This window comes from Panulirus ornatus, chromosome 21 (genome assembly GCF_036320965.1).
Source record: "Panulirus ornatus isolate Po-2019 chromosome 21, ASM3632096v1, whole genome shotgun sequence".
Taxonomy (NCBI): Eukaryota; Metazoa; Arthropoda; class Malacostraca; order Decapoda; family Palinuridae; genus Panulirus; species Panulirus ornatus.
In genome coordinates this window covers 5270183-5295206 of record NC_092244.1, presented here as the reverse complement: position 1 = coordinate 5295206, position 25024 = coordinate 5270183, and the positions used below count along the sequence as shown (strand labels likewise).

The window sequence follows — 25024 nt, the reverse complement described above, 5'->3', positions numbered from 1 at the left end:
TATTTTGTGATGAAGAGGTAAACCGTGGAAAAGGTTTCCTGGTTTGTGAAGCCTTTCCCTTGGTTTCAAACCTCAGCACAGAACAAATTCCTCCCACCTTACCGAAGGGTTCTCTATTGTTGAATGGAAATGTGTTATAGGAAACCATACGATAGGTTTCTCTGGAGTAAGGTGAAACCATGGAAGGGGTTTTTAGGTTATGAAATGGAACCATGTAAGGTTCCTTTGTTGCATCATGAAACTTTGAGAGGTTTCTGCGTTCTAGAGTGAAACCATATGAGAGGTTTTCAGCAGTTTAGACAAGTTTTTTAAGGTTTCTATCGTGAAATGAAACCGTCGTGGTCGAGGTTTCCGGTGTGGTAGAAGGAAGCCAGGGGGGTGGTGTAGAGGGATGGCTTGGGTGTAAATATCATGAGAGTACCGAACTTCCTGTATGCTAATTAGGTTCACAGAATGATTAGCTTCCTGTCTGGGAGCAGAGACATGGATGTAATGTCACTTCTCCATATTGGGGGACTGTCAACTCTCTCTCTCTCTCTCTCTCTCTCTCTCTCTCTCTCTCTCTCTCTCTCTCTCTCTCTCTCTCTCTCTCTCTCTCCGTCTCTCTCTCTCTCGATGCTGGTGTCGCGGGACATCCTCATCATCCGTGTTATCTCCTGTTATCTGCCTGGTTGGTGGTCCTTATCTCCTCCTGGTCTGGGTGTGGGGAAGGGTCATGTGGGGGCTTGACTGCCTTACCTCCTCCTCACACACCCACCCGCCCACACACCCACTCACCCCCAGCAGCCAACCGTGGCTACGTATCTCCCCCCCCCCCCCCTCCCTCCATCTGTACTTTCCTTGTCTCATCCCTCCCACGTCAACAGCTGCGGAGTGGACATGTGTCCCAACTGAGTATTGTCTCACCCACATGTGTCATGTGTCTCCCACATGTGAGCCGTCACCCAGCCTTCGACATGAGGACCCGCCACCCCTCCCTGTGTTGTTCTCTGACGACACACACACACACACACACACACACACACACACACACACACACACACACACACACACATATCTTGTACATATATATTAGTAGTAGTAGCAGTAGAGGTATGGTATCACAGTACCTGTGTTACGGTACTCCTGCAGCATTTAGACTGAGCTCCATGCAGGAGTAGGGAATCGCTAGATTCCTCTGGAGAAAGACGTTTCCCGACAAACCTGTAGTCTGTTTCATCACCTGACAACGATACAGCTTCGCCGAAGGTGACTTTGTAACGCAGATGGAAACACAATAGTTACACAGATTTACATGTAAAGCTCTCCGCCCTGGGACATGTCAACACACACACACACACACACACACACACACACACACACCCGTGTATCCACATACGCATCCAAGTACACAAACAGACACCCAGACTTTCATGTATATATCAAACGCACATACACGTTCCCAGATGTTCATGCATACATAGATGCACATATATATCATATATATACTCGTATGGATGCAAGCTTACACACACACACACACACACACACACACACACACGGGAGCATGAGTCAGTGGTAGAAGCAGCAGCCCTGCTCCGGTTATGGGCGCCTGACGTCACACAGACGCCCACGTCCGGGCCATAAGGGCCCAAGACTGGCCTGGCCTGGCCTGGCCGGCTCTTCCCTGGCTGATGGCTGCTGCCTCCCTCTCTCTCTCCCCGTTGTAGGTAGGCTTATGACTCGGAGAGAGAGAGAGAGATAGATAGAGAGAGAGAGAGAGAGAGAGAGAGAGAGAGAGAGAGAGAGAGAGGTTAACCCTTTGGATACGACGCCTAGATGCTTGGGTATTTTTCTTGTGTTTACGCCTTTCCCAGCTTAGCCGAGGTAACTTCAGGAACTGAGCCTTTTAAAGACAAATCCTCGTTTGCCTTCTTCTTTTGTTCATACTCTTAGAAAGTGATCATATAGGAGGGGAGGATTCCCATCCCCCCCTCCCCTCCCAAGTCTCCATGGGTACGACACGCTGGGAATACGTGGGTAGCAGTCTTTCTCCCCTGTCATCAGAGATAGGCTCTGTAAACACAACGAGAACATTTACTTTGACCAACCAACAAGATTGAACGTTGACTTCATGAGAACAAATCAGAATCATCGTCAGTAATTATTATGAAGAACTGTGAAATTCGATAATGGGTTAAGCTTTTCAGAGACCGGATCATTTTCATGGTTGAGTTCAGGCGAGTGATGGGAGGAAGGGTGGTTGTCACATCTGGGTGGATCCTTCTGTAGCTGCCAGCTCCGGCCTGTGTCACACCTGCTGGCCCAGGCTCCTCCATAACACCACAGGTGTGGTGTGAGGCCGTTTTGCTGGGTCATGATAGGAGGCGGCTTGATTTGCATGATTTTTAGACATGTTTTTTTTTTTTCTGCATTGCCTTTGGCCTCAAGTAACAACCTAATCTTAACCTTGAGTTCTCGAGCGGGACGGAACGACCTTAGAGTATATGAAGGTTCTAATAGCCTTTGACCTGACCCTTAAGGTCAGAGGTCAGGTCGTCGTTCCTAAAGGTCGTCTCAGGTCCCGCCTCGTCAGAAGCTGAGCAGGCACGGAATGGAAACACTACCTTCAGGTGCGGGGTTTCCAGCGTTCACTGTTGACACGGTGTCTGCTTCAACCCACTTGTGTGTGAGTGGCCATAACCCCAAGACACATATTCCCCTGTCATTCCTTATAGTAACCTTGGGCTGGTGAGGTGAGGGTGGCAAGTGTGCGGTCAGTGTGTCAGTGTGGGAGGGTCGCCCCGTCGCTGGTGGGTTGGCCCAGTGTCACAACACCTTAACATGCACCACTACATTGCTATGCTTAGGAACATTTTTCACTCCGTTTTCCTTTGCTTTATTCATATTCATATTATTATTATTATTATTATTATTATTATTATTATTATACTTTATGACGAGTAGAGAGTGATTGTGAGCGTATGAGGTCATACTACCTCGCTAACTCAGGAAATGGCGAGCAGTCATAAAAGGAAAAGAAACAAAGTATTATTATTATCACAGTATAGATTATCTTCTATAACCCCAGGACTCCTTTCACTAAATGGGCTGCTGCACCGCCAAGGCTGCGCTGCGCTAACTCCAGTGGTTGGGAAACGTGGACTTCCTTTAAGTGAGAAGTTCTTGGACAGGCAGACTGAAGTGTTTTATATATAGACAAGGTTGTTTGGTTGTTTGGGCTGAAGTATTCATCAACCATCGTGGTCATTAAGGTCATGCTATGTCCATCAGCCCATCTGTATGTATTTTTTATTAGAAATTTAGTCTTCATATTTTCAGAATGTATTAGGCATCTTGAAGTCTGTATAGTAGTAGATATTGAGACATTTTTCATGAATATAAATCTTCAAGTTTTCTTCGGAATCGCGAAGGAATGTTCACCCACTCCAAGACCTCCAAATTTCCCATGGAAAATCTGGGACTAATTATATCACACGTACTGAGAGACCTTCATTTTTGGTTCACATGAGCCAGTGCTTCCCAGTGTTTACGTCTGTTGAATCTTGTAGAATATCACATGGATAGGGTTCCCGGCTCACAACACGACCCGGGAGGGGAGGTGGTGGGGGAAGTACATGGTCTAACCCCGTCCGGTTATATGATTTGTAAATTTTATCCGAGTATGATGCGGTAGTACGCGGAACTGAAGGAGTTAAACTGGAAACCATCTTTCTTTTTCATCTAACGGTACGAACCCTGGATCTGACCACCATAGCTCAAGAGTCGTACCAGCGTGCTTAAGGGTCGTATAGACGTGCTCAAGGGTCGTACCGATGTGCTCAAGTCATACCGTCGTGCTCATGGGTCATACCATCGTGCTGTAGAGGCTGGCGATGTCATGTTCTGGGGTAGGGTCAGGTGGGGGGGTGAGGGGGATAGAGGGTGTCGTCATATCCCGGCGGCGGGACCGGGATGATTGCGTCACGTGACGTCATGTTGACGGTGATGCAACTTCCGGTTGCTCTGTTGTCATTCCTTGTGGGTTAGAACATTATTTGTCTTTTTTTTTCTCTCAATTTTGACTCTCCATTTTATAGGAATCATAGTTTAATTTTTTTCCCTTAGAATGAACATGGATATGTGTTGACACATCATCTGCCATGTTTGAAACAGGAGTTTGTTTTGTGTACATATGGGACGCAATTAGATTTATCTGAAATAAACACGAGCGTATGTGACATGCGCATTTAATTAAGTGGGTGAGTTATTAATAATATATGCGTAATTACGTATCTGTGCTGTACGGGGAGGGAGTTGTTCACTCATTGGAGCCCCCCCATCTCTTGATCATTCCCGACTATCGTAAAACTTTTTAAAACTTTTCTGTGCTGCCCACGTTCACTCTCCCAGATCCCGTTTTACACATTCGTCCACCACCACAACACTGTAAACGTACTTTTCTACATCTTTCACAACAAGGTTCTTGTTTGATTTCATGGTATGTCCTCTGGTTGTTCTATCCATTCATGTGTGTATGTCTGCGTCATCAAGCTGCTTTAAAAATTTAAATAATGTGTGCGTTTGTGTACGCCTTTGTTGTCTGGTATTCCCCCATCCCACTGAACGTCTTACACAACCAAGGAGCCACTTTCCAGTGCCACATACCGCTGAATGTATCACTTAATGAAGGCACTGTACCCGAGTGCCACACACCACTGAATGTATTACCAGACTATGGAGCCGCTTTCTTCCGGCTGGTTTGGTTGGTTAGTTGGTTAAGCCGTAGGCCCATGGACCACCAGGGTAAATAAGGCCGTCACCCTCCAGTTATAACCACCAGTCGAAAAAGTCTGGGACGCCTTCTTCAGGTGTTACGGCCAATGAACACTACCACTGTATGTACGGTCGTCTTCCTTACCACACATAGACAATTTTTAACAAGTGTATACACTATGTACTCATGAACATTCTCTCTCTCTCTCTCTCTCTCTCTCTCTCTCTCTCTCTCTCTCTCTCTCTCTCTCTCTCTCTCTATCTATCTATCTATCTATATATATATATATATATATATATATATATATATATATATATATATATATTTGTAATACGTGTGTTATCAAATGCTTCCTCCCTTCGTCTGTTGCTGGCGGCTACCTTGCTGACGCGGGAAACGGCGATCAAATATATATACAATTTCATAGATATTTTAAGGAAACAAATATAACTTCATCAGAAGACTTAGGTCTTGATTTAATTAAGAGCTATAGTAATTACCAGCCAATAATGAACAGAGACATTCGTGATATTTCCATTCCTTGTCTCGCAAGCCAGTAAGGTACGGACATTCGCAATGGAGAGGAAGGACTCATGAAATGCGAAAAATAATGAAATGATCTTGAAAAAAAAATTGGTGGATCAGGTCATATGGTCACGTCATGCTCCAGGGTCGTTCACTCGTGTTCCAGGGTCGTACATTCATGTTCAAGGATCGTACCGTCATGGTCAGGTCAACATGAGTACCATATCGTCTCGCTTGTACCAGCGTTACAGTGTTCCGCTGTATCATACTGTATCACCAGAGGGTTTTTTTTTCAGTGTAAGCCCACATCAGCCGTTCACCGAAGGAGCCCTTAGAACATTGAGAACAGTAGGTACAGGAACGTAAAGAGTGGAACGAGAACGAACGAACGAACGTCCCTTTATTCACTACCAAGTCATGCCCTCAGGCCTCCGGTTTCTGAGTAGTCTTTTGCAGTGAGTGTGGAGGCCTCAGATTTCCCAGAGAGTCGGTATTTGAGTCATGTGGTAGAGAGGGTTAGGAGGCAGGGGGGTGGAGGAGAGAGAGAGAATATTGTGTATTATTATTGAATTAAGTGTCGCAGTTTATCCCATTGAGTACGACGGCTTCTGCGCAGGACGTAACGGTATGTTGATTCAGCACGACGGTGCGACCCTTCGGCACGACGGTACGTCCCTTCAGCACGACGGTACGACCCTTCAGCACGACGTTACGACCCTTCGGCACGACGGTACGACCCTTGAACACGACAGTATGGCCGTTAAGTATGATGAGGTGACCTTTGACCTAACCTTTAAGGATGTATGTTTCAACCTAGATGACCTGGTAGGTTTTGGAAAGTGCGACTGACGAATCTTCTAGACAAAAGACGTACATTACCCTTCCATCAGGACGACGCCGGTCACTGGCGCGAGGCAACAAAGGCAGGCGGGAGGAAACGCCAAGCAGGTGACCCACCGTGACGTCATGCTGGTGACGTCATGGTTGTGTTACGTCCCGGCCTGCTTGTAACTGCCTATTTATACTATAAAGGGAGGGAGGGCGACCCTCCATCTCTTAGATTGTCTCTACTATCGTACAACTTGTTACACTTCTGTATATGCTGTCCACAGTCAGTCTCATAACTCGCTTTATTCCATTCATCCATTACTATTACGCTTGAATACTCTATCTTTACATCTTTTTTTTAACAAATTTCTTGCCTAATTTCATGTCATTTCCTCTGGTTGTTCTATCCTTCCATGTCTGGAAGAACTGTTCACATTTGCCATATATCATTTTGGTGTCAAAACTTGAAGTTGTGATCAAATCACCCCTTACTCGTCTTTCTTCCTTTGTGGACACATTGAAGGTCCCTGTCACTCAAGTTTTCTTCATTTCGGTACCATTTCTCTCTCTCTCTCTCCTCCTCTGGACCTTCTCTATTAGCTATCCTGGGGTTAGTTGGCCTATAAGAAGTTTAGGTTGAATCCTGGTCATTTGACGTCTGCCTAGAGCAAGCGCGACATTTTGGGTTCTTCCCCCGAAGCGTTTTCTGTATTCAGTCTGTTTTCTGTAAAGATTTCCTTAGTAATTGCCGTGATATGAATTACATTTTCTTCGTACTGTTTGGTAATTTCAGTCCAAGAACTGCATCTCTTTGTTTCGCTTTCTTTATCCCTCACAATTCCTCTAAAAATGGAGTTAGTTCTGCGAATCGGCTTCATTTCCCGTTTAAGGTAGCCGTTTTGTCGCAGGAATATATATATATATATATATATATATATATATATATATATATATTACAGCGTTGTCCGTTTTCTCATAATAGATAGTGGCCAGTCGGTCCACAGTTAACCCAGCTGTTCATCCGCCCCTTAGGAAATGGTCGGTGAAATGGGTACACACACAGACACACACACACACACACAGACACACACACACACACACACACACACACACACACACACACACACACACACAGTTTTCAGATGGTGTGGTTGGAGAGTAGGTCTGTGTTAAGTATAGATCTAGCTAGCTCGTGTGGTGTTTCCTCGGGTTGGTTCTGGCCCAGGCGGGCCGGGGCTCAGGAGAATGACGAAGGTGGAGTGTTAGGTGAGCGGATGGATGACTGTGCTACTGCTGGTGGTGGATGACTGTGCTGCAGGTGGATGATAGCGTAAACTGTGTAGTCACTCACCCTTACCCCACCCCCATCCCCCCTTCGTGGCTAACCCCCACGTACACCCCCACCACCCCCCCCCCTCACGTGATGACAAGTATTTTTCACTGGCTTGTGTAGGTGGTAGGGAAGGGGGGGGGGGTGTGGAGGGTGTTGCAGGGAGGGGGGGGGGTCAGGTCAGAGAGAGAGACAGTTGGGTGGGTTGGACTGGAGGTTCACCATTCCAGTCCTCTATCGTCCTGTGTCAGGCCTGGGAATTCAGTAATGGACATCATGTGATATGTTGTTTCTGTTTCTATCTTGTACCTTCCATGTAGTACTTGTAACACATGACTTGTAGTGTCTCTGCATGCACCATGACGGGAGGCCTCTCAACACGGAGCACCCCAGTTGCACAGCCGCCATACTGCACAAGGAACCATGTTTTCCCAGCTACTGTACAGTCGCTAACCCCCAACACGTCTCTAACCTCCACACATGACCGAACTTTCCCTCTGCCTCAGCCATCAAGGTCCCTTCCTCTTCCCACCTACTCCCATTAAAAGGACACCATATGACACAAGAACTGCTTCAGCAGAGTAACAGAATCGTAAGTTATAGTCGGCCAAAGCCAACACACACCGTCAGTGCACGGCTGAGCAAATACTTGTAATGATGTTGACCATCGATCAGTCAGTCTGTTTGAGGATGCTGGGGGCATACGTGCACGCATCTCAACTTTGTTCAAACCTTCATCACTCTCTTTTTAGAATTAGCCCCCCACCCCACCCCGTAGGTGTATCCTCTGGGGGAACCCCCATACTCAACTCTCTCTCTCTCTCTCTCTCTCTCTCTCTCTCTCTCTCTCTCTCTCTCTCTCTCTCTCTCTCTCTCTCTCTCCTGGCATGGGTTTGGTCGCGTCAGATCAGTTGGCGGGTTTCGCCGTCCAGTCTGCTCCACCCTCGCCCCCTCCTCTTTTTGGCGGGGGGTTGAGGACCAGTACCGCCATTCCCGGGGTGGTGCCCCCTAAAACCTGCTACCAAGTTAGTTAGCGAGGCCGCCTCTGGGGGCGCCACACCCGCCTCATTGGGGATTGGGCCACGGTTTCTAGTTCTCGGGAGACGTGATTGGCTGGTGTTACAAGTGCTGAGATTGGCCATTCAAGGTTTCTCTTCCCTAGGTTTTTTTGTCTAGGATTTCTGATTGGATAATCAGGGCTTGGATACTGCAGCTTGATGTTTCGGATTAGATAATCGTTCCGAAGATAAAGCTCGTTGTTATGGATAATAGAGATTGGAGGACTGGTTCTCAACTCTGTTGATTGGGTGTCTTTGGCCAATAGCCATTTTTATAAGGAGATAAACTAATCCGTTTCGGTAAATCGCTCGAATAAGGTATAGGATTGGGAAACTCGATCCTGCATAAAACCAAAATGAATAATCCCGATTGGGTAAACGGCTCCTGGAGTACGCTGATTGGATGGATGTGTATGTTTGATGATTAGGGTGATCAGATTGTGTGTGTGTGTGCGCATTAATTAAATGTGATGTGTCATTGAACCAGTTATTTGGTAAGTGCTTCACATATGTGACACACAGACACACAGGCAATGGACGCTTCCGTTGTGCAAGGGGATAAGACACAGGCAACGGACACATCGGTCGTGGGAGGGGATCAGTAACGCGACCCGGCCTCATGCTGCTCCGTCACCCGGATTTAGTTAACGACGGTCGTATTCTTGGCAGGTAAGATACCCCAGGGCTGGAGGGAGGGAAGGGGGGTGGGGTCACCTAAAGGCTCTGACGATACGTGTAGATAACGAGACCCATACAGGTACTGAACACGTGTATTTGAACCGACGTTTTCGTGGTTTGATTCTGTGGTGGCCCCGGCAGCGCCCAGGAAGGTGGCCACATCCACCGGACTGGACTACTGGTCAAGACATGTGTGTGTGTGTGTGTGTCGTGAGCAGAGGACAAATGAAGAGTAAATGTTTAATGTCTTATCATGTGTAGAATCGATGTTTGTGCCGAACATTTACATTTTGGCGGACGTTTTGAAATAGTAGATATTTAGATTTTGACGTTTGTGGTGAGCTTCCCTGACCATTGTACAGACGGATGGCGACGAGATCCGGACGTGCTCAGGCACCGGTCTTGAAGGCTTTCACGGATATATATATATATATATATATATATATATATATATATATATATATATATATATATATATATAGTCACCGGCCATCATCATTCACGGAGGTGTACAGGTATACAGACGGAGGTGTACTGGTGTACAGACGGAGGTGTACAGGTGTACAGAGTTGAGGCAAGGGGAGGAAGGGAGGGAAGGGATAAAGAGCTGAGGGAGGAGCCGGACCCGGTACCGGACTCACTGGGGGTCCGGCGCGTCCGTGGACCAGCCTCACGTGCTGCCATGTTTGCCAGGATGACGCCCTTCGTATATATAGTGTGCGATCCCTCCTGGGGGAGGAGGGGGCAGCGCCCCGCTGACTGGACACATTTCCCCCAACACCCCGCTATCCCCACGCTCTCCCCGGTACACACACACACACACACACACACACACACACACCGGTACACGGTACACACTCACACCGGTACACGGTACACACACACACATACACACACACACACACACACACACACACACACACACACACACACACACACACACACCGGTACACGGTACACACTCACACCGGTACACGGTACACACACACACACACACACACACACACACACACACACACACACACACACACACACACCGGTACACGGTACACACTCACACCGGTACACGGTACACACACACACACACACACCGGTACACGGTACACACTCACACCGGTACACGGTACACACACACACACACACACACACACACACACACACACACACACCGGTACACGGTACACACTCACACCGGTACACGATACACACACACACACACACACACACACACACCGGTACACGGTACACACACACACACACACACACACACACACACACACACACACACACACACACACACCGGTACACGGTACACACTCACACCGGTACACGGTACACACACACACACACACACACACACACACACACACACACACACACACACACACACACCGGTACACGGTACACACTCACACCGGTACACGGTACACACACACACACACACACACACACACACACACACACACACACACACACACACACACACCGGTACACGGTACACACACACCGGTACACGGTACACACACACACACACACACACACACCGGTACACGGTTCGCAGATTAGATAGTCAGAGAGACGTGAGCTGGCGATCATGGGGAACTCACTGACTTGGTTGATGTCGACTTGAGGTCACAATGATGTTACAAACATCAACCACGTACCTGTAGCTTGACTCCCTGAACACGTCGGTATGATCCTTGTGCGCGACGACGGTACGACCTTTGAGCACCGCGGTACGACCATTAGGTATGATGGTCACCGCCATTGAGAGGACTGTACCGTCGTGCTCAGTGTTCACAACAAGGCAGGAGGTGGCAATGGGGCAGGTCGCTCCTCGGGTGTGGCAATAGTGGCACCACACACACACACACACACACACACACACACACACACACACACACACACACACACACACAGTTTCACCGTCAGTGTTACGACACACAGTTTGGTTGTACCAACCTCAGGATACTCCCTTTGTCTCCCTCCGTCTCGTGTGGTATGACCAGTGACCTGGCATGACCCGCAGGGGGGGCCTACTCACCCTGAGAAGGTTAAGGGGGGACTGGACGGTGCCTCCCGCCCTATGAGCCGAATCTGCCAACTGTTCATTCATTTGGTATTTTTTTTTTCCGTGAATGACAGGATATAAAGTTGAGGAAGGGGGAAACCTGTTAAAAAGATAGAGAGGCGTGCATGAGAATGTGGTATACGGGGGGCGACGTGCCTGCTGAACCAAGACAGATCAGGAGTAAAACAATGCAGTTGATCTTTGGGTGTTGATTGTAGGCAATGGTTTTGGTGTATTATGCACGACAGCTAGAGAGAGAGAGAGGATGTGTGCCAATGTGGTCGTTGTTTCGTGCTCCTGGCGCTACTTTCCTAAAGTGAGAAACGTCAACATACATGGGGGGAAAAAAGTCAAACTTAAGTAAGGGTGGCTTTGATGCTAATAGTGTAAATCAATTATTATATTTAAGACTTTGTTGTTGATTAAACTTGTATATTTTATTAGAGTTTCCTGGAAATTTCGGTGCCTTATTCGGCGATTGAACCAAATTTCCAGCTTCCAGTGTTCCAGTATTTATATACAGGTTTAAAAGTCCCGGTCAAATCAGAGTTCAGACGGTAAGACATACAGATGATGAGGTGCCCCGTCAAGAACATGCGGAAATAGACGAGATGGTTTAATGCAACATAATCGGTTTAACGCTCACCTTTACCTGAGACCCTGTCGTAAATATAAGTGTGTGAGGAAGTAGGTAAAGTTGTTTCTAAAATTAACGTCTTACCGGGACTTTAATAGAAAAAAATATTCAAAGGCCACCTGCTCCTTGGCGTGTTGGTGCACGTCGGCCATCTTGGCTGGTGACGTCACACTCACGCCGTCCCAGTAACGCAATGCCCGACAGGTCAGAGGCGGCATGGTTGCCGATTGTACATTTCCCCCCCATAATAATCAGTTCGTTTTTACGGGGCGTATTATTTCTATACTTTATTTACTTTTCTATTTTGTCATCGCAAACATGTTGAAGATAAGAATATGATTTGATGAAACTGTTGCATTGAAGTTGCGTAGTGGGGAAAAAAATATGTGTTCGTCGGCAACCGCGGGCCGGGCGGGGGAAAACAGTGACCTGTGTTGCTATTTTGGAAGGTGATGTAGAGATTCTCGAAAAAGACTCATAATAGAGGTGAGTCTCCCTTTAAGATGGCGTGAGCCTCGGTATGTAATGAGCCAGATGGCCTCTTTGTCTTGGGGGGAGGGGGAGTAGGATGAGTTAGTTGACTTGTTGTTTATCTTTGTATGTATCATCATTACAACGGTTCCCCTGAACCATGGGGGGGGGGGGGGGGTGGAGCAGGTAAATGGATCCTCTCATGTCATACGCCTCCTCACCTTACGCCCACTGATTTAGAGCGAAACGCGAACCCTCACATTTATATAATGGCTTCTGTTTTTTTCTCGGTGAGTAACATCTTCATTCACATCCCCTCCATACATTGCAACGCTTCCATCGCGTTCGTTTTCTTCATTAACCACACGAGTGTCTCTTTAGCTTTGTTGATATATATATATATATATATATATATATATATATATATATATATATATATATATATATATATATTTACTTATTGTTTTTGTTGTTCTTTTAGTGACGTCACAGGTAAAGTGCTTTGACCTGACGTGTTGGCGGGAGTACGACTATGACTGGGCGGACGGCGCTCACAAGGGGTCGCTATTCTGGTTCGCACTCCGGAGAAAACGCAAACATTGAGCAATAAATCAAGAGAGAAAGGCCATGTCCAGCCCATGAGTCATCGAGGAAAGGGCTGAGGAACTCATTCGGGTGATGACTTAAACCAGTAAATAGAATATGAGAGAGGGCTGGGTGAATCAGGTGATCAGGGAGGGAAGGGGAATTTTTCATGATGTGATCATGCGTTATTATTATTATTAACATTATTATTATCATTATTATTATTATTATCATTATTATTATATATTCGGACTATATTATATAAAAGAGTGCATGTAACCGTCTGCAGGGAAACTTTATTTTAATGGTATGATGGCAAGTAATGGCAACTTGGGTTAATATCCAGTCGATAGATGAGATATATATGCGTGGGTTGAAGTGGCAAGAGAGGAGTTCATGAAGTGTTGGGGAATTGACTTAAAAGACAAGAGGACTATCAGATGCACTTGAATAAAAGAGGGAATACATGACACATGGCAAGAGGGCAGGACAGACTGATGTTGCTGGGATGTAGAGCAGGGAAATTTTTGGCCATAGGGGAATGTCGACGTTAAGCAGGGAAATGAGGAGTAAGTAGTACAGACGGGCAAGGCCATATCTTCCTGGTGATTCATGGAGGAGGCCACACGAATTACTTTCGATAATGTAGTCCTGAAGAAATTACTAGACGCAAGACACCAGATACAAGTAATGATAAAGGCCAAATGACTCAGACTTGGGATAAAGAGCTTGAAAATTGTTCATGATTGGGGGAATGTTGACAGTGATTACACAATTGTGGACATTCTGTCATGAGAGAAAAATGCTTTCAACTTGAGCCATGAGGTGAATCCAGTCCCAGCCACAGTATGGTAGTGTCAGTTGAAAGTAAAGCTGCCCTCTTTAGTATCCTAAGTAGGCACACTTCAGATTAATTACTGCTTCTTTGATTTACTGTTTTACCTTTGAGGTAATCTATCTGTTTCGTATTTCACAAATGCAAGGTCTTGAGGTGGGTGTTAGACTCGCCAGCAGGAGGCAGCAATGGCTCCTCCCACCCGTGCCCACGGCCGCTGCCTCAAGCTCCGCCCATCGCTTGCCCGAAGTCCGGCCGTTAAAAAAATGTCGCTCCCCTTCAGTACGGATAGTAGGTGAGGGTGAACAAGGTGTGTGTGTGTGTCTGTGTGCTGCCGTCCTCCATACATATAATTTTACTTTCAATTCATAGTGTAATCATGACCCTACCACACGAGGGGAGTTATACCATAATTAAGAAAGACTTGAGCGCTGGATTCTGAGATTATCTATGGAGTCACACTGCGCAGGAGGTGGTGATGTGTGGTCCCGCCTGGGTCCTGAGCAGCACTGAGTGAGTCCTTCAGGGAACACGTGTGTAAGTGTGGCTCTTGGTGCGTCCCCACTCGGGCCAGATCCTGGTTGCAGTTCGCCTAGTAAGTGCTGTTATTTTCTTGTTAAGAGAGAAATGTTAATGATAACGTGACTAAACTGATGATAACAATACATTATGATAAGAAAAGTGTTGTTGGATTGTAACTTGGAAACGAGGGGAAATCTGACCGTATTGTGTGACGTATTCAATCCCCTCTGTGCGTGTTGCAACGACATTTAGTATGACGTCCTAAACGACCCTTGGGTTAAATGACTTGGCCTTTGACCTGACTCCTAAGGATGTAGTCTCGTTACACCATGAACACCTAAGGTTCGCCATCAGCGTGGTCAGGGGTCGTACCTATCTTGAAGTCATTACAGAGTATTACAAATCTTTAACACCTGCAGTACTCCTCTGGTCACGGTTGAAAGGTTAATTCTATTTATTCGTCTTATTTATTTTTAGGAATTACTGGCTTGAGGTTGATCCCTTGAGAAGGGTGACGCATCTGCCCAAGGCATGAAAACTTGGCTCCTCGGGTACGAAGAATTAACCTTTTGAGTACGATGTTTTGCTTCTACCCGACTTAGTAGAGTTAAGCCCCAGATTATCGTAGTTCAGTCACCAGAACTCGTAGACTTCACCCTCTGAGTGCAGTAAGCGTGTCACCTAATGATGAAAAGCGTAAATTTTGACTTTTGAGATGGCATAGCCTTGGTACTAGTAGAGTTAAGCTGTTGTGTTGAGATCGCAAGGCTATCTTACCACGCAGGCCTTGCCACTTCAACACAAAGCCTTTGGCACGAGTACGGAGAACTATTTCGGTGCAGTGATAGATATCCACCTGAACAATACCCTGGAGTACGATGAATAACCCTGAAAGTGCGATGTCTTGAATCTGTTGGGTACGATAACGTGAACCCCATAACGTACGATGACTAGAGTATCGTATTCACACACACACACACACACATACACACACACACACACACACACACACACACACACACACACACATATATATATATATATATATATATATATATATATATATATATATATATATATATATATATATATATCTTGATGCCTGATCATGCAGGAGGGTGAAAGGCGTGCATGGGATAAAGCGATTTGGAGCAGTGTGCTGCCAGTGTAGTGAACCAGGGCATGTGAAGCGGCTGGGGTAAACCATGGTAAGATCTGTGTGGCTTAGTTGTGGGTAGGGAGCGGTGGTATCGGTGCATTGAACATGACAGCTAGAGAATAGATGTGAGCGAATGCGGCCTACGTCTATCCCTGATGCTACCTTCCTAACGCGAGAAATGGAGAACAAATACGACAAAATGAAATGTATACTTACTTCCGGACTCCGCCTATTCGAAGCTGCTTCGAGAGTAAAATGTCGCCTTTGACGAGTCATTATCATTAGAAGTACAGTCTTGTTAAAGAACTTCTCACTCCAAAGGAGTCATCATTTCCCCACGGATGGTAGAAGCAAATCCTCAGACTGCAGGAGTCTATAGGATAAGTCCTCAGGCAGCTGAGGTGGTAAGTACTACCTAAATTTTAGTTCGCATCCAGAAGATAATGTAAACATTTGGCCATGAACAGGAATTCTGCGAGAGCCAAACTCCCTGTGATATAATGTCAAGTGAAATTAACTGAACGTAACTTAGCTAAGCTACGTCAGGTTTTGTGCTGTGTAGATAAACCTGATTCAGGTTAAGTGTTCATCCTGGCAAAGGAGAGTGACTGTGATTCGAGAGGTATTTATGCTCTAGGCCAGCATATTACACTCAAAGATTGGCTGCAAAAACCGATATTTTGTGTCCTGATAATATTCGCATGTAAGAAAATTCACTGTTTATTTTTTTTTATGTCAACGGGTTTAGAAATATAGAGAAAGCGTCATCCAGGTGCCCAGCTTCGCCACAAGGTTGCAGCAAACAACTTATTTTCGTCCCTCCTCATGCTTGGCTGTATCCATTTTCTCCACGGTGGGGTGGGTGGTAGGGGGCATGAGTAATATGGAAATCCCGAACGAAAGTGTGTGTGTGTTGTGTTGTGTTTTGTGTGTGTGTTTGCATATGGAGTGGTAACGTAATTAGGACTAAGTGATTCCTGGATTTTATTAACTGGGGCGGAATCAGTGTGACAAATCGCCTTACATCTTCAAGATTTTTTTGTGTGTAGAAATGTGATCTAATTTTTGATCTGTAGATGTTTGAGCTGGTTTAATGCTCGTAGATTTTCGGTTATTTACATAGTCTTATTGAAGGTTTACTTTAATAAAGGCCTGAAATTTAGGTCACTTCCTAACCTCTGTTTCTTCGAGAAGTAAATTTAAATTCTTTAAAAACGTTCTTAATTTGATCTCTTTATAAAGTGGAACACTTTTTGTAAGACTTTATATTTGGATAAATATTGTGAACGTTAAGTAGTGAATGAATCTGAGCATTAAATGAGACCCTCAGAACACAGACTATGATAAAGATAAATCAATTATGAGAAGTAGTTGTAGAGGCGGTAGGACCAGTTACCCGGCACCAACTGGTCTGGTCCGGTTGTGAAGAGTGCGTTAGACTGCTGCAGCATCGGGAGCTCACTGGTCTAGTCGGGGGTTCAGAAGAGTGCGTTCAAGAGTCTGTTGCATCCCCCCCTCCTCCTCCCACTGGGCAGGCGCCCACTCATTGACCCGGTTGTAAAGAAAGCCTTACGATGTGTAGCGCGGGAAATTTTCCCCCGGGCTAATGCGGTTGTAAAAAGTGCGTTAGGGCGCTGTGCTAGGAACATCATAAAGCACGGGGTTCTCTCCGGGCAAGCTGTAAGGGTGAGTATGTTATTATATACTTGAGGAAATCGAGATTGTCTGCGATCGGACCAGAGAAGCTGAGTCATTGGCCGACGAGGGTGGGAAAAAGTCTGCCTGATGTGAGGGGGAGAATGCGAGAAAAATAGGGTAAAGTTGAATATAATGCTTAAAGAATAACACTTAACATTATTGCTTTGTTATGGTCAAAAACTCTCTCTCTCTCTCTCTCTCTCTCTCTCTCTCTCTCTCTCTCTCTCTCTCTCTCTCTCTCTCTCTCTCTCTCTCTCTCTGTCTATCTATCTATCTGTCTATCTATCTATCACAGCACACGACACCGTAACAACACCGGGGTGAGACATTGATTAATCAGTGTAAGTCCAGTTATGGTAGTCCTCCCTGTCTGTGAATTATTTCGTATGGGAGACTTTCTTATATAAGCATTTCTCACACACACACACACACACACACACACACACACACACACACACACACATATATATATATATATATATATATATATATATATATATATATATATATATATATATATATATATATATATATTCAAACTTCGCCATTTCCCGCGTTAGCGAGGTAGCGTTAAGAACAGAGGACTGGGCCTTTGAGGGAATATCCTCACCTGGTCCCCTTCTTTGTTCCTTCTTTTGGAAAATTAAAAAAAAAAAAAACGAGAGAGGGGAGGATCTCCAGTCCCCCGCTCCCTCCCCTTTTAGTCGCCTTCTACGACACGCAGGTAATACGTGGGAAGTATTCTTTCTCCCCTATCCCAGGGATATATATATATATATATATATATATATATATATATATATATATATATATATATATATATATATATATATATATTTATTTATTTATTTATTTTATATTATGCTTAATCGGTTTTCTGGGGATGATTATTATTATTATTATTATTATTAGTGAACCCAGAAGCTGTAACCGGTTTAGTTTAAGTTCCTCTTGTAAGCAGACAATAAACAAGTCAGTGTGCAAACAAGGTTGTACTAAGCCTTGTGAACGAGCCGCCATGACCACAATGGACACTCGTGTATCCTAACGTTTGATATACTTTCCTTATCTTTTTATTGCACCAATAAAGGCGTATGAGTTCGACATGATGGCGCCGCCGTCCTGTGATAATTTCTTTTTTTTACCCCAGTATGATAATAGGACGCTAAAGTACGATAACCAGACGGAACACCTGTGGTTGTATGAATCAGCGCGCTACTGCCAGGCGTATCCGGGATGACGCGTGGCATACGATACTTACGGCTCTCTTGACTTGCTCCCACACGAACTGTGGAGTACTCAGTGCCATATATATATATATATATATATATATATATATATATATATATATATATATATATATATATATATAAAACGTGTATAGCCAAGTCGTTTCATCATGTTCAACGCATTTGGCTCATTTAATTACCAGATCAAAGACGAGTCAGGACAGTTTCTATCACTCGGTACTGAAGCTTCCGAAACCACGGGTACGAGACAGCAAACCGTCCGAACCACTAGTGTGAGTTAACAGTCGACTGAACTATAGTTGAGAGACATAAGTGCTACCGGGCTGGTCGTCTCAGCCTTAACCACAAGAAGGCTGTTCGTCCCGGCCGTTGACACTGCAGCAGTAGGTCGTCTCAGGTTCCTGACAGCGAGGCAGCAGGTCTGTCGTGCTGGTAGTGAAGGTCATGTCTTCCCAACGTTCCGTACAAACTCACTAACCCGGCATGTTGTTGTTCTGCCCAGGAACGTATGGGTAGCTGTGAGTATTGTATGAGTTAGTGTGAATACACCGTTTTGTGTCGTGTGATGTATGTGAACCCTGTGAGTTTTGATTAAGAGTTATTACAAGCACGTTCCCTCAGTCGGCTGAGATTAAATATTGGTAAACATGCGTGATTTTTTTTTTTTTTTTATGAGACGTTAAGGGTGACTGTTGTAATCAAGGCCTTCTCATTGAATATATATATATATATATATATATATATATATATATATATATATATATATATATATATATATATATATATATATATATTTCAAACTATTCGCCATTTCCCGCATTAGCAAGGTAGCGTTAAGAACAGAGGACTGGGCCTCTGAGGGAATATCCTCACCTGGCCCCCTTCTCTGTCCCTTCTTTTGGAAAATTAAAAAAAAAAAAGAGGGGAGGATTTCTAGCCCCCCGCTCCCTCCCCTTTTAGTCGCCTTCTACGACACGCAGGTAATACGTGGGAAGTATTCTTTCTCCCCTATCCCCAGGGATATATATATATATATATATATATATATATATATATATATATATATATATATATATATATGATAAGCTCATCCAGATTATTGACCATCCCAGTGGAAGACGAACAGCTGAACTGACTGCAGACTGCTGTAAATAATAGTGAATTGTGTTGTAAATTTTTGGTTAATCTGTAAACCTATTTTTAGTAGCCATAACTGACATGAGTGTGTATGGTATAAAGCCATGTGAGTGTGTGTGTGTGTGTGTGTGTGTGTTGGGGAGGGGTGGGGGTACGGACTTGCGATACCGGTTATCTTCTGTGTTATCAGTGGCCCCATGAGTCATCCCCCCCCATGTCTACACTCCCCTGGAGTTCAGGATGGGGGAAATGGAAGGAGAGGGAGGGACGAGGAGAGAATGGGAAGGGAGTTAAGAAGTCTGTATGATAGTATTTGATAGTATTGTGTTAGGCTACGGAGGACACACACACACACACACACACACACACACACACACACACACACTCATGAGGTATCATTAGTAAGACAGACGATAGCCTTTATCATCATATGTAACACAAACATCTGTCTTTATGATGTGCTAGAGACGGACAGGTGTTGATTGATCTCAGTGCAGCAGACGACAGCTAGAGATGTGCTATGTAGATAGATAGGTTGTCTGTATGTTTGCATAATGTATTTTGATAACATTCACTGTTCAGTGGAAAGTTCTTTGTTAATTTTATGGTGTTCTTCACGTAAGGTTCTCGGAATGACAGACAACTACGTTATTATTATTATTATTATTATTATTATTATCATTATTGTTGTTGTTAATGCTTGTTATTTTTGTTTTGCATTGTTTGATGAGCATTTTTACCCATAAGAGTCCGGACCTTGTGTCACTTGTTAATACATCGTAAGATAACTGCAACCATATTTTACGTGAAATGACCATTTTTTTTCTCATTATTATTCTTCTGTAGTGAATGATATTCATCTTAAAGTTGGCGGTATTAGCGAGGACGTTTACACACTCAGCTAGCAACCTTACTTGGGCTAAAACATCTGTCGACTTCACCTTGAATATATATTGAGTCAGTACAGCTTGATCTATTCTTGTATCGTGACCCATCTTATCATTATCGGATATTTTGTATTATAGATCCTTATACTGATGGCGTGGTCTTTTTTGTTATCGAAGTAATATCACCGCATGTGGGTTATCTTCGTAAGATGTTACGTAATGAGTCGTAGTGATAACGAGTGTGTGTTGCTGTTGTTATTGTGTGTGTGTGTATCATGACGTGACATCATCAGCGTTCGCTCTGCCGTCAGCGCTCAAAATACGTTCTAGATTGTGACGTTCGTAATGATAAGTAGGAATGGGCCGCAAGACGGAACCCTGGGAATATGTACTGTGAATATATGTTTATTGTACGTTTGAGATTTCCCCTTCTGACTTCCTAGACGATGTTTTAACTGGCGTAAATGATTCAAGGAATAGGAAATGCATGTGACCCTGGCACCTTTAAGAAAAACAAGAGTTTGTTTTTATAAATGCGGAGCACAGAAAAAAAGGCTGGAAATCGCAAAGAATGGAGAGCTGGCTAATAGGTTTTCAGAAGACGTTTGAGAAATGGGTTTTTAGAAGACATTTATGAAATAGGGAGGAAGTAGGTTAATAGGGAGCCTGGGAATAAGGAAGGGGGGAAAAGGAAGTCTAGTTAACTCGAAAATTTGTGATATTAAACCTGTGGTGAAGCAGGTAAGTAGAGAAATAGGGAACTTTTTTAGCAATTTGGAAGCTTTGAGAACAGGGGAAAAACTTTATATACAAATGGGGTCACTTTGTGAATAGGGTGACAGTATGCAAATAGGGAGTGAATTGGCTAGCATGTATGGAGGAGAGAGAGAGAGAGAGTCAGTCTAGTCTTCTGAGGAAGTACGTTGGATGCACTAACCTGTTCCTGTCTTCCCCCTACAGATAGTGTTGTGTTCCTGTAGCCGCTGTGTCGACTGCACATCGGGGCCCGCTCCTTCACCATGGTCAGTGCTTACCCATTTACTCACCCTTACCCATCGTTACCCATTTTACCTATGTTTAATCACATCTTACCCTTCACCCATGAGTTTCTTTTTTTTTCTTTTACACATTTAATCATTTAATCTTGTGCTTTGATGATGAATCAAGATACTCATTTTGATTAAGCGTATCTATTGAGCTATTAATCATTCCGATGTGTATGTTTGATTATTATTAATCACACTTTTAGCTCTTTAATTGGGTTGTTTGCTTAGTTCTATGCTGATGGAAGTAGGTCCTTATAATCATCTACAGTAGATACCTACAGTAGTCATCTACAGTAGATATCTACCGTAGTCATCTACAGTAGATACCTACCGTAGTCATTTACTGTAGATACCTACCGTAGTCATCTACAGTAGATACCTACCGGAGTCATCTACGGTAGATACCTACCGGAGTCATCTACAGTAGGTACCTACCGTAGTCATCTGCATTATATACCTACCGTAGCTTTCTACTGTAGACGTCTACTGTAGGTTCCTACCGTAGCCATCTATTGTAGTCATCTACCATATCTCTCAACTGTAACCATCTACCGTATTCAGCTACCGTAGCCATCTAGTGTAGTAACCTACCGTAGCTTTCTACTGTAGCCCTCTACCACAGTGGTCTGTAGTAGTCGAGTAGTCATCTACGGTAGCCATCTACCATAGTGTCCTACCGTAACCATCTGCTGTAGTCACTTAACGTAACCATCTACTATAGTCACCTACAGTAGCTTTCTACTGTAGCCATCTACCGTAGTCGTGTCCGGGAGTGGAGTTGGGTCGGGTTGAGTCAGCCAGTTGGGTATGACTCACTGGGTTGGCCGCCAGCCATCGATCCCCTCTACCTACCCTTCTACCTCCTCCTCCTCCCCTTCCCCCCAGAAGTAGAAGTAGAGGGTAGGGGGCCACGCGAGGTAGATTGTCGGGTTAGGGGAGCTCCGCGCGGTTAGAGGGGTAGATATTGCCGTGACGTAGAGGCCAAGGGTTTAGTCAGGAGGTAGAGACAAAGGGGGGGGGGGGGGTTCAGCCTGGAGGTAGAGGCCAAGAGTCAGTCATTCAGGAGGTAGAGGCCAAGGGTCAGCCAGGTCAGAGGTCAGTCTGGAAACACATTGGAAGGACAGATGACAGGAGAACTGATGGTCTATGATAAGGTTATGTGCCTGAGGACAGTTGTAGTGTTGTAAATTCCTGATTTATATAGATGGAGAAATGATTGCCATGCAGAAGGCACCTCCCCAGCCCTATTGTAGATGGAGACAGGATAGTAAAGCGAGAAGGCTCTTCCCTACCCACCACACCACAATCTTTGGGGAAATAAAGGAACAACATGCAGTAAGGGGAGTATACTGACTTGGAAATTCTATTGGAAAGTTTAAATGGGAGAAACACCGTAATGCTTTTGCGAAATCGGGATGCTCCGGGGCGGAGGCTTGGCTGTGGAAGGAAGAGAGGTCGAAATACGTGCTCATAAGACTAACTGTATAATTCGGTGCTACTCCATCTTGAATTGGGTAATATCCTGATAATTGATGTTGCAGAAGTATATGTCCAGCCATAACTGAAATGTATTGATAGTCTGTGCCTTTGTGTAAGCCTGGTCAGAGATCACACCGTCTTGCTTAAGGATCATACCCGTTGGTGACCTTTGAATGCGAGGGTTAGGTGAGTGTGCAGCCCATATTCTTGGGACATGAGCCGCCTTACGCCGGGCTGACCACCACTGGATCTGCAGCACCACCCAACCAGGCCTGCTGGTGAGAGGGCCTCTCGCTCCTGACCCAAAGGTGTGGTCCGCCGGCCGTTGCAGTACGAAACGCTATGGAAGTGAAGGTAAAATTCGTACATTAGGCAGACCAGTGAGGAAACATAACAGTTTTGTGAGGGGAATATATAGGTTAGCGTTGCTGACCATGAGTCACGCACGGGCCTGCCCGGTTTCCTGGGCGAGGCAGTGGGCCCGCAGCCAGCCCACCTGTTCGGCCTCCCCTCGGGGTATGGTCGATTAATGGGTACCTGACATAGGCTGGGATATATGTACATAAATGTTGCTTTTATGGCGGCCATAATTGGGATACTCAGTTACCTGTGCCGTCTTAGCTGACCTCTGCTGTCTACCTGCAGACAACCCCGGCCTCTACCTCCCGACTAATCCCTAGCCTCAACCTTCCACAGCAACATGTGCTGGACTAACATTCCATCAATAGCGTCACTGAATGTAACTCCCTCATGACTGTTCAACTCCACTGATGGAAGCCCTTAGTGATAGACTGGGGCATCTACAGCAGGTAGGCCCCATCCTCACACCGCGATCATCCCACAAGTCGTATCCAGTTTCCACGGAGGTCCGAAACACCTGGTGAGGTTGATGGCACATATTTAGGCACCTTAGTATTGACTGAGGTGGGACACTGTGGCCAACCCCATCCCGCTCAGGATGGCGGGTATACTATATATATATATATATATATATATATATATATATATATATATATATATATATATAGCCGGCAGTACAATGGTTAAAAAGTAAGCGGACCGAAACGAGGGCAGGGGTCAACTACCCCTCTCTGATTTACTTACCGTCGCTTGGCAGTTAACACGAGAGGCCCTGCCGTACATCACCCCTTGATCGTTCAGTGGTCGTACAGTCCCAAGGGTCTCACACTCGTGTTCCTGGGGGCAAGCACGTCAGGTCAGGTGTTAACTACCGAGCGACGGTGACTGAATTTCGATGGAGTAGTTGACCCTTCCCCCCCCCCACCCGTCGATTTGATCCCAATCGGGTTTTAGATTTATTTTTGTCACGTATATTTATATACCCATCCCAGACTTGAGGGGAGGGAGGTGCCCTTCCGTTCCACCCCTGCTAAGTCGTCCCAGTATGTAGCAGGGCACATAGCCCACCTGCCCCGAATCATTTTGAATATTCACCATCACGGGTGTCAAAGATGGCGTCGGGCGCTGCAGCTGTTCGCGTCCGTCTACGGCTGACGTTTCCTGCCAGTGAACTCGCCCAGCCATGATGAACTTCGACCAAGATCTCGCAGGTTCTTTGTATCCGTCACTCAGATCGCTGAGGACTTTGGTTCGTCGCTTCACAGTTCGAGTCCCAGGAGGGATCCGCTAAAGGTGGCTCACTAAAGCCTTTGTGGGTTGGAGATCCTTTGAAAGACCAGAACCTCTGGGCTCCTTCCCCCCCACCCCGACCCTCCCCTTCCCAGGCATGGCCCCCATCCCACACAGTCGTCTTTATTTCTTTTAGATAAATTTTGGCGTGTGGAGTCGTCGGCGGGCGCGGTGACTCACGTGGCGTCGCAGAGAATGGCGGGAGTCGATAACGGTTTTAACGGCCGAATTTAAATGTCAAGGTCGAGTTGGTGGTCGCCAGGAAATTCTTTGGAGAAGTTTCTCTCTCTCTCTCTCTCTCTCTCTCTCTCTCTCTCTCTCTCTCTCTCTCTCTCTCTCTCTCTCTGTGGCTTCCAGGCTACAACTCCACGCAGGAGCAGGGTAAGGTAAGGTCCTCTGGAGCGGTGAGGGACCTCGAAATT

General features: G+C 45.4%; 1 protein-coding gene across 19 annotated transcripts in view; it reads left to right on the top strand.

Moving 5' to 3' along the window:
- LOC139756297 (uncharacterized) overlaps window positions 1-25024 on the top strand; it is a 185963-nt gene that overhangs the window by 114831 nt on the left and 46108 nt on the right. For 13 of the 19 annotated variants that reach the window (XM_071675575.1, XM_071675580.1, XM_071675567.1 and 10 more), the window contains one exon: window positions 21388-21449. The gene's annotated coding sequence lies outside the window, so the exon portion shown is untranslated. Of the gene's footprint in view, window positions 1-13922; window positions 14370-18766; window positions 18823-18899; window positions 18922-21387; window positions 21450-25024 lie in introns of those variants that run through there. The other 6 variants (XM_071675583.1, XM_071675574.1, XM_071675584.1 and 3 more) reach the window with 4 other exon arrangements.